We start from the raw sequence: 8,874 nt of genomic DNA, 5'->3' as shown, positions 1-8,874 counted from the left end.
CAGTCCCAATCAGGGACATAAGGTTAGAGTACTTTTTGTTCTCTAGCTTGGGTGCAGGCCTTCATTTTGGCACGTTGTTAGTGAGGCTTTTTTCTTTTGGAACCTTGTTATTTTAAGATAAGGTTTTGCAAATGGATTTGCATCAAGTCCAGCAGGATGACTCAATGAAAACGAGTACAAATAAAAACCAAATGATCTGTAGGAAGCATAAAGACTTTCTGATGATGCACTGTTCAGATTGGTGCATTGCGTTTGTTTACTTAAACTAACAATTATTTACTTCTTAAATCATTCACATTTAAATCAATCAATACTTTTCAACTTTTTGATGCAAACTTCGAATCGTGCATGCATCTGCATCTTTTTTTTCTTCAAGAGAAGTGACAAGCGCAAGAAAAATATTGCAGCATGAATTCTTCTTTTTTTTTTTTTTTTTTTCCAATCATGTTCGCTGGTTTGAGTTGAACGTGCAGTTCCTTCAAAACGCTTAGCCACTGTGTACTTCGACATCTTAGAGAGGTACGGAAATGGTAAGCCACAGACTATTACTTGTGCACTTCTGCTTTTTCTCAAGAAGACAGAAGATCCAAATCTTCACTCAACACACACACACACACACAGCTTTTACGCACCGTTATGCGTCTCGGTTATGGACTGTGTAAGGTGGTGTGAATGTCAGGAATGGTATGTACCGAAGCTATTTAAAGCGCAACTGATTGTACTGATATTCGAATCGGCTCAGATGCAAAATGGCGGCAATACAAGCAAAAAAAAAAAGCTGCTTGACTCTCGCCACATATGAGTACCAATACATATACATTGTATAGGACACAAGTATTGAGACAACTGACTTTTCCAGCCTCATGTGGTTCTTTCCCAAACTGTTACCACAAATTTGGAAGCACACAATTGTATAGGAAGTATTTTGATGTGGTAGCAAGAAAATTGACATGCAAAAGATTTTTTACCTTTGGAAACTTTTCTTTTGTCATTTATTGAAAGAGTCTCCAGTGCAAGCGCTTAAATTTAACATTAATAATTGGGTATAACATGGGTTTTCTCAGTAAACACCTCCATTTGTTTTCTCCACGTTATTAACTTACAGTCAATAAAAAGTTAACGATAAAGAGACAAAGAAAGACAAATGTCTGTGGTGCAAGAGGAATTTCAAACACAAAACTCCAGTCATATGCGGTTCTTCAACAAACTGTTACCACAAACTTGGATGCACACAATTGTGTGGGAGAACTTTGGCTTGAAAAATTCCCTTCACTTCAATACGAGACCCAAACCTGTTCCAGCATGACGATGCCATTGTGCACAAAACCAGCTCCTCGAAGATATGCTTTACATGGTTTGGAGTGGACGATCTTGAGTGGCCACTAACCTCAACCCTATTGAACACCTCACCTTTAGGAAGAATTGAAATGCTGACTGCACCCCAGGCCTCCTCACCTCACCTACCTCAGTACCAGACTACACTAACAACCTTGTGGTTGACAACAAATCTTCAAAAAATCTAGTGGAACATCTTCCCAGGAGAGTGGAGGTTTTTATAACATTAATATGGACTAAATATGTGTATACAGATATATTTATTATCCAAAATTCTGCACTATTTGGCACATTTTGGAACAGGTTTGGGTTTCCTAGTTCAAGTGAAGGGAAGATTTCATGCTACTACATGCTACAAAGATATCCAAAGCATTGTGCCTCCAAGTTTTTTTGCGGTAACAGTTTGGGAAAAACACATAAGGCTGGGGAAAAGTCCAGTGTCTTGATACTTTTGTCCATCATTAAACATTGACTTTCTTCGGTTGAAACGTTTCATAATTCCAAAACCATTAATTCCATGGTGTCTCGAACATTTTGGACTTGACGCTATTTTATTCTTCTTTCAACTTATCAGAAAAAATTACACTTCTGTTGTTTTGGATTTTAACGTACAGTAAGTTGAACTGCTGTAAAAAAATATATCTGATAAATCTTTTTTCAATGTTTATTTTTTTCTGTTAATCAACCTCAGTTCTGATCAAAACAACAAAATATTTGTAAAAAATCCAGGAATTTTTATTTTCTTTCACACATTGTTTTTTTCCTCATTAACTGTAATTATAGCCTCCATGACATTATATACGCTTGCATTTTTGAAAGTTTGTAGTGTCCCCTGTTTGGAAGAGGTTAAATTAGCGTTTTTTTTTACTGCTGACTACCAAATCGCACCACGAGACCATAAAATAGTGCACTTGATAGAAAGCTTAGTTTCTGGCTTTCCTATGGAGTTTTCTATTGAGTTGTCTATAAAGTGGTCTATGGAGTATTATAGTGTGTGTGTGTGTGTGTGTGTGTGTGTGTGTGTGTGTGTGTGTGCGTGTGCTTTTTACTAGTAATCCGTTATCCTTACATGATAAGCTAATCTCTAGCTGGGGTAGTGGAGGTGAGACGTTTCACAATATCTGGGGTCGTCCAACGTGCCACATATGAAATGTGAAGCGGTGGTTCTCAGTGCAGACAGAGACCCCTTTTACCTCATAAATAATAAATAAAATTGGATTGTTGAACATTTATTTTCCTGAACATTCTATTTTAGCAGGGTGACTTTGGTGCTTAGACCCTTAAATACAAGAACATGGGATTTTGGTGGGTTATTATTTCCACCACTGTGAAAAATTATAATAATTAAAAATCATAGACCTCTCTGACTATGTTTTCTGGACCCCTGAGGGACCCGGGACTTATTTTGAAAAGAATTAATTTTGTGTTTATTTCAATCTTCTTTTGTAATTTGTAATTTCATGTAGTACAGGTTCTTTATGGAAGAATTATTTTTACCATTTTGTACATCTTGTTTATTTCATATAGTCATTCATAATACATCTCGTATTTTCATATAGTCATACAGTATGACTACGAGTCTCATAAAACTCTTAGGATCCAAGGATCGTTGAAAGGATCACAACTCAATATGTGGTGTATTTTAGCAGCGAGCTGTTCGGGCACATGCACTGAGTGTACCAGATAAGATAAAAGTTCAAAGTGCACACCTGATACAGGGCAGACGGTTAGTAAGCGGATTACACAACGCTCCGTTAATGGTTTACAGGATCACATCTATCAGATTGCAGCACAACCTCCTAGAATCGGACTCGAAGATTTCGACCTCTCTCTCTCTCTCTCTCTCTGCTAATGGAAGCAAACTTGACGAAGCTTCTATGTCAAATGACAAATGCATTTTATTGCAGTGCCAGAAGCTTCCATCAGCTCTTACGTTATGGGAAAAAAAAAACCTGCTGTGTCATAGTGTCATGGTGGACCTCATTTAAAATACGGAATATAGGCCATTGGTGAATGTCAAGCATATCCAGGTTTCTCAGTATATCAGTGTAGTCTATCAATAGCCTTCGCCACGTGGAGCGATCCAGTGACACGTGAGACTCCAGGAAATCTAGTGCTTTGAAAGAGAGACATTGCTTCAGCACAGTGCTCTTCTTAGTAAGAAATATCCTTTAATTTCAAGCACACATAAACAAGGGCTTCAAACCATGTGCGTAAGGAATACAACGTGACAGGATACGTTAAAGGAAAATAATCAATGGTGTAATTTTGAGATTTATTTCTGTTATACCAGTGCAATTTGCCAATTTGCAATTTGTCAGCTGTCGTAATATTTGGTTCATATAGTGTGTGATATCAGTATTAGTCTGAGATTATGTATAGTGTCCATCATCTCTACTCGACACAGATCTCTACTATAGAACTGATAAAGTAGTTGATTGAGCACATTAAGAGCTAATACTATATAAAACACATTCTAGCCAATCAGATATGTCCAGTCTCCAAAAAAAAACCAACAACTATAACAATGAAAATCTGCCTGCTTTTACAAAATGTACATTTTACGTAAGTCTACCATTTTCAGTTATATCTCCCTGAGTTAAGACCCTAAAACCACAAAGAAGCTAATAACAAAAAAAGCTGAGTCATTAAATAAATGCTAAAATATAAGGTGTGTGTCATAATGTAGAGAGATATGTGTGTACACAGGGCGGACTGCAGGTCAATTCGCACCTCCGGTCACTGGCACAATATGAGGTTGTGAATCACAGTGGACACGCAGCATGGGTTCTATAGCACTTAGCAGAATTGATAAAGAACCCCTAAATGAGAGGAGAAACATCTGAACTGAATCCAAATCCAAGTGCTAAAGCAGGGTTGCATGTAGGAAGATTAGCACAGGTTCACACTAGCAAGTGTTTGTGCAGCAACCGTATTCAATTCGTATTTTTGGTGTAGAGCTTTTAACAATAGATATTTCCACAAACTACAGCGAAAGGTTGGAGAATTAGCAGATAGCACGGAAACTAAAGGAACATCGGACCACACAATTGTTTTGAAGAACACCACAAGCTGAATGTTTGCATTTTCGCTTTCAAAGGTTCATCCTTGGACCGTTTTTTTTTTTTTCTTAAGTAGTCTTTCTCAGGTTTTGGGCTGAGGGTTGTAGCTCTTTGACTTAGCAATATGCAGCAATTCTTGTGCTAGGTATGTGAATAATACTGAAAATATTTAACAATTATGTGAGATTGTGTGTGGTTTTTTCATGACAATAAAGACTTGTTTACAAAAATCCCAGCCATTTTTCATTTGCAGCAGACACCTAGTATCTGGGAGGTAATGCTCTGCTAATGGCCCCTTAACCTACTTATCATTGCCCGGTCATATTTTTCTTACCATGTAATCCTTCTTTCATGCCCTCCCGGATAATGATTTCTAATGAGTCGATTTGTAGGACTTGTCCCAGCATTCCTCAGGAGTAACTAAGATAATCTACTAGCCTGAAGGGTTAGGCACTTCCTAATTTGACTTCAGAGGCTGATGCAAACACAGAGCAACTCTTCAGAGCGTATGGCCGGAGCAAGGAGTGCTAGGGACTTTCTCTGTACAATCTTATCACTCAGAGATTTACTAAATATGTCAGTGTGTACACATGTGTGTATGTGAGCGTGTGGGTGGATGCCTGCTTCTATCTTAGCCTCGTTCACCCTCTCGTTCAATGTCATATTGAACGATCAAACATGTGCTTGTGGTTTCTCACCAATTCAGATACTGAGCTCATACCGTTCATTTTTGTACAAGCTGTTTCCATTATCGCACCATGACGCATAGCAACATTACAGATCAATTCTGATTCAATTTATGTCCATTTTTTTTACTTATGACGTGAAAGACTTCATTTTGTAGGAGTGCTAAAGTGTGAAAAAAATATACCACGGTCAAATTGATCTTATTTCTAATCCAAGATCAATCTGTGGTTATTACTGGAAACTATAATACATGTCCTAGCAAAGCAAAGCCCCCCAAAAAAGAGGGAAGTAAATCTAATCTCTTGCTCTCTAGAGATTAAGAGCTTTAATATCCCATGAAATGAGCTTTTAGTGCTCTTAATTCATTTAACCTGGGAAATGACTTCATATAACAGGACAGATCATTGCAACAATAACATTATAAGCTTTATAAAAGACAGTCGGACAGTTTGTGAACGATATGGTTTATGGACGGTCCGATCATTTATTTTCTATGCCATGTTGTTCCCAGTGGACCCTGAGGAGACTAGACTCAAGGCGGGAATATATAAAGGGATTTGTCATATCATTAATCCCTTTCAGATCTAAAATAATAAACCCCCGTCATTCTGAATGAGCTTTAATCTCTCCGAGCGGCCCACGTAGCGGCAGAGCCTTTACAGCAGATCCCAGGAGACACATTAGTATGTAGCTTTGATATTTACAGTCTTGGATTAAATGCTTTACTATAAATTCACTGAAATGTTAAAACAAAACCCTTAAAATCAAGAGATTGGGATTGGACATGGCAAAACAACAGAATAATTAGGGATTTTTTGCCCCATTTTCTCCCCAGTTTGGTCACATCCCACTTTACAGCTTGGCATGATGAAGAAACCTTGAGAGGAATCCGACATAAAAGGGAACCCATCCTCATCTGGGTGGCACCAAACATCCATTATAGGTAGGTCCATCACTGTTGAGGTGTGGAAAAAAGCACATACAAATTTACTGAAAGGGTGTCCACAAACTTTTGTCCGTGTAGTGTAGTATTAGCGAACAGGTACATGACACTGATTATAAAAAGTGAGTAAGTTTATACGAGGCACAGTTACACGACACCACACGCCTGCCTCATTTGCATAGAAGCCATGGCTGAAGAAAACCAAATTACTGCAGGAACAAAAGGAAACAAAAGACCTTCTACATGCATGTGTGCCTTCAAAATGTCAAAGTGATTTAGACATCACTTATTCTCCATCACTTTGATGACATGATCCATAACTTTTACCCAACTTTCCAGTTTTCAATTACCTAAATGAGCAGAGACAGAACTCCCAACTGAATCCACAAGCTATTACGTAGGACAAATTGTCTGTCTAAAGAACCTGGTGATAATAATGACTTATGCATGAATGCAAGATCGGATTGCTCTCTTTCAGAGATAAAAAGAAACTCAGATAAGCTTTTGTTTTTGCCATCCGAAGCTGATCGTTAACAAATGTCTCAAAGCAAGATTGTATTTATTTTATCTCCTGCTGCATGGGAGCATCAGCAGAACAGTAGGAGTGTTCATGAGTTTTGTCTGTTACATCAGTGCCCTTTGGTTGGTTTTGGGTCTGCCAACCCTGTGAGTTTGATTCCAATAAAGATACCCTGGATTCGACTTTTGACCCACATGCCAGCCTTGCCATTAAATGCTTTAAATGCATCTGTCCGTGATCGTAAATCAAAAATGGCTCTGTGCAGATATGCATGGCAGCTTTACTGTAACTCAAAATGGCAAAGCGCAGCGATAAAATCAGTATCTGCAGCAATGACAGCCTCTTGCCTTACATTGTTTCGTTCAAACAGAAACATTCATCACACCAACACCTTAAGCAGAAATGAATGCAAACCTGCTAACTTTACGTTCAGCATGTTCATATTGCAAACAAATGTAAATATTACCTGATATACTTAACTGACAGCTTACCTGTTTGTGTGTGTTGTGTGTGTAGATTCTGAAAGGACAGCCAAGTCAAACATCACATGGCTCTTACAGCAAACTCAGAGGCGGGTTTTTACCTGAAAAACCTTGATTCGTCCAAATCCCGGATAATAAAAAGGCCATCGGGTTCTGACTTTTACTGAGGTGACAGGATGTGAAGCAGTTTCAGTCTTTCATTAATAAAATCGAATTGCATATTACATGACCATCTCCTGGCATGATGTATGATTTGACTTATACGTTTTCCATTTATTGCATTTGGCAGACGTCCTTATCCAAAACAACTTACATTTACATTTATGGTATTTAGCAGACGCTCTTATCCACGTGGAGGTGCTGGGATTTGAACTGATGACCTTTCGATAAGAATTCCACCATCTTATCTACTAAGCTACTACCTCCCCTGATAATTTACAGCTATCTCAGTAATACAGCTGAGCAATCAAGCATCACAGGCCTTGCTCAAGACCCTAGCAGTTTTAAGATTTGAACTCACAACCTTCTGTTCAGTACCAACACCTTAACCACTAAGCTACCACCTCCCCTTATAGCTTACAGTTATCTCAGTTTTACAGCTCTAAACTCAAGGGTCTAGAAGTGACAGCTTGGTGGTGCTTGGATTTGAACCAGTGTCTGTCTAATCAGAAATCCAACACCTTATCCACCGCGTTACCACTTTCCTGAGCAACAATTCTCCCTGAGATGTTAACTTTTAATTTGATTGCAAAAGTTTACTTTATTGAAAAGTAACAAAAATGCTCAAATAGTCAAAGCATGTTCATGAAGAGAAAGTGAAGAGAGAGTCCAGATCATCCATATCCACTTTACTTCCTCATTAATTGTATAACAGAGAAAAAAATCCATATGGGTTCTAAACCATTTGCTAATTATCATAAGTTTGCCTTTATAGATGCATACATCTGTTTTTTTAATATCCTCTGCAAAAAATCCTTAGATTTAATATTCAGGTCAAGTCAAATGGCTTTATAGTAATTTTAACCACATTCAGTACAGTACACCAGGAAAGTATATGACGTTCCTCTAGGACCAAGATGCTACATGACATAATTCAAGTCAAGTTTATTTATATAGCGACAGACATTGTCTCAAAGCAGCTTTACAGAAATCAACAGTTAGGGTGAATGGTGTTTATTTATCCCTGATGAGCAGCCGTGGCGACTGTGGCAAGGAAAAACTCCCTTAGATGTTATGAGGAAGAAACCTTGAGAGGAACCAGACTCAAAAGGGGAACTCATCCTCATTTGGGTGACATCAAGAGTTTGATCATTATGATGATCATAATGTAACGTAAGGTAACTTAGCATAACAACATACCATATAACACAAAATGACACAAAACTAAGTAGAACCAACAGATCTATAGCATATCCAGGACTGCTATATAACGTGCACGTGTGCCCGTTATATAAAACCTATGGGGGGTGTAAACTTTTGTACTTCAATATCCCTATAACAAGCAATAGTCTCTAACAATTGTCTTTTAGTTTGGTTTTGTTATATGTAAGAACTATTTCTTTATCGCTCAGAATATTCGAAATATTTGTTATTATACATCACACTACTCTCTCAGGAAATAAAACAAATGATCGAATTCCTTCAAAATGAGCGATGTCCTTGGAGCTGTTTCACACCATTTGATTTCTCTTCTGTCCTACATTTTTTTTACGAGTCATCTCACCAGTAATTGGATGTGATCACTTTTTGTGATTCATATCATGAAGCGAACATAAAAAAGTGGTCTCTCTGAATCATTCCAAAAAAAATTTATAAGAACTTGGTCTTATTTCGACTTCCTTTTTT

General features: G+C 37.8%; 1 long non-coding RNA gene across 2 annotated transcripts; it reads left to right on the top strand.

Moving 5' to 3' along the window:
* The first annotated feature begins 69 nt into the window (after nucleotides 1-69).
* Nucleotides 70-7,352, top strand: LOC124379373. Of its 2 annotated transcripts, none has more exons than XR_006924413.1 (3): nucleotides 70-530; nucleotides 5,920-6,027; nucleotides 7,064-7,352. It is a non-coding gene; the product is annotated as an uncharacterized LOC124379373 (long non-coding RNA). The 2 variants fall into 2 exon arrangements; XR_006924412.1 differs by lacking the exon at nucleotides 70-530 and adding an exon at nucleotides 1,810-1,948.
* Nucleotides 7,353-8,874: the final 1,522 nt, after the last annotated feature.

The sequence above is a fragment of the Silurus meridionalis genome, chromosome 25, assembly GCF_014805685.1.
Source record: "Silurus meridionalis isolate SWU-2019-XX chromosome 25, ASM1480568v1, whole genome shotgun sequence".
NCBI classification, from domain to species: Eukaryota; Metazoa; Chordata; class Actinopteri; order Siluriformes; family Siluridae; genus Silurus; species Silurus meridionalis.
This window is presented reverse-complemented; position numbering and strand designations above follow the sequence as displayed.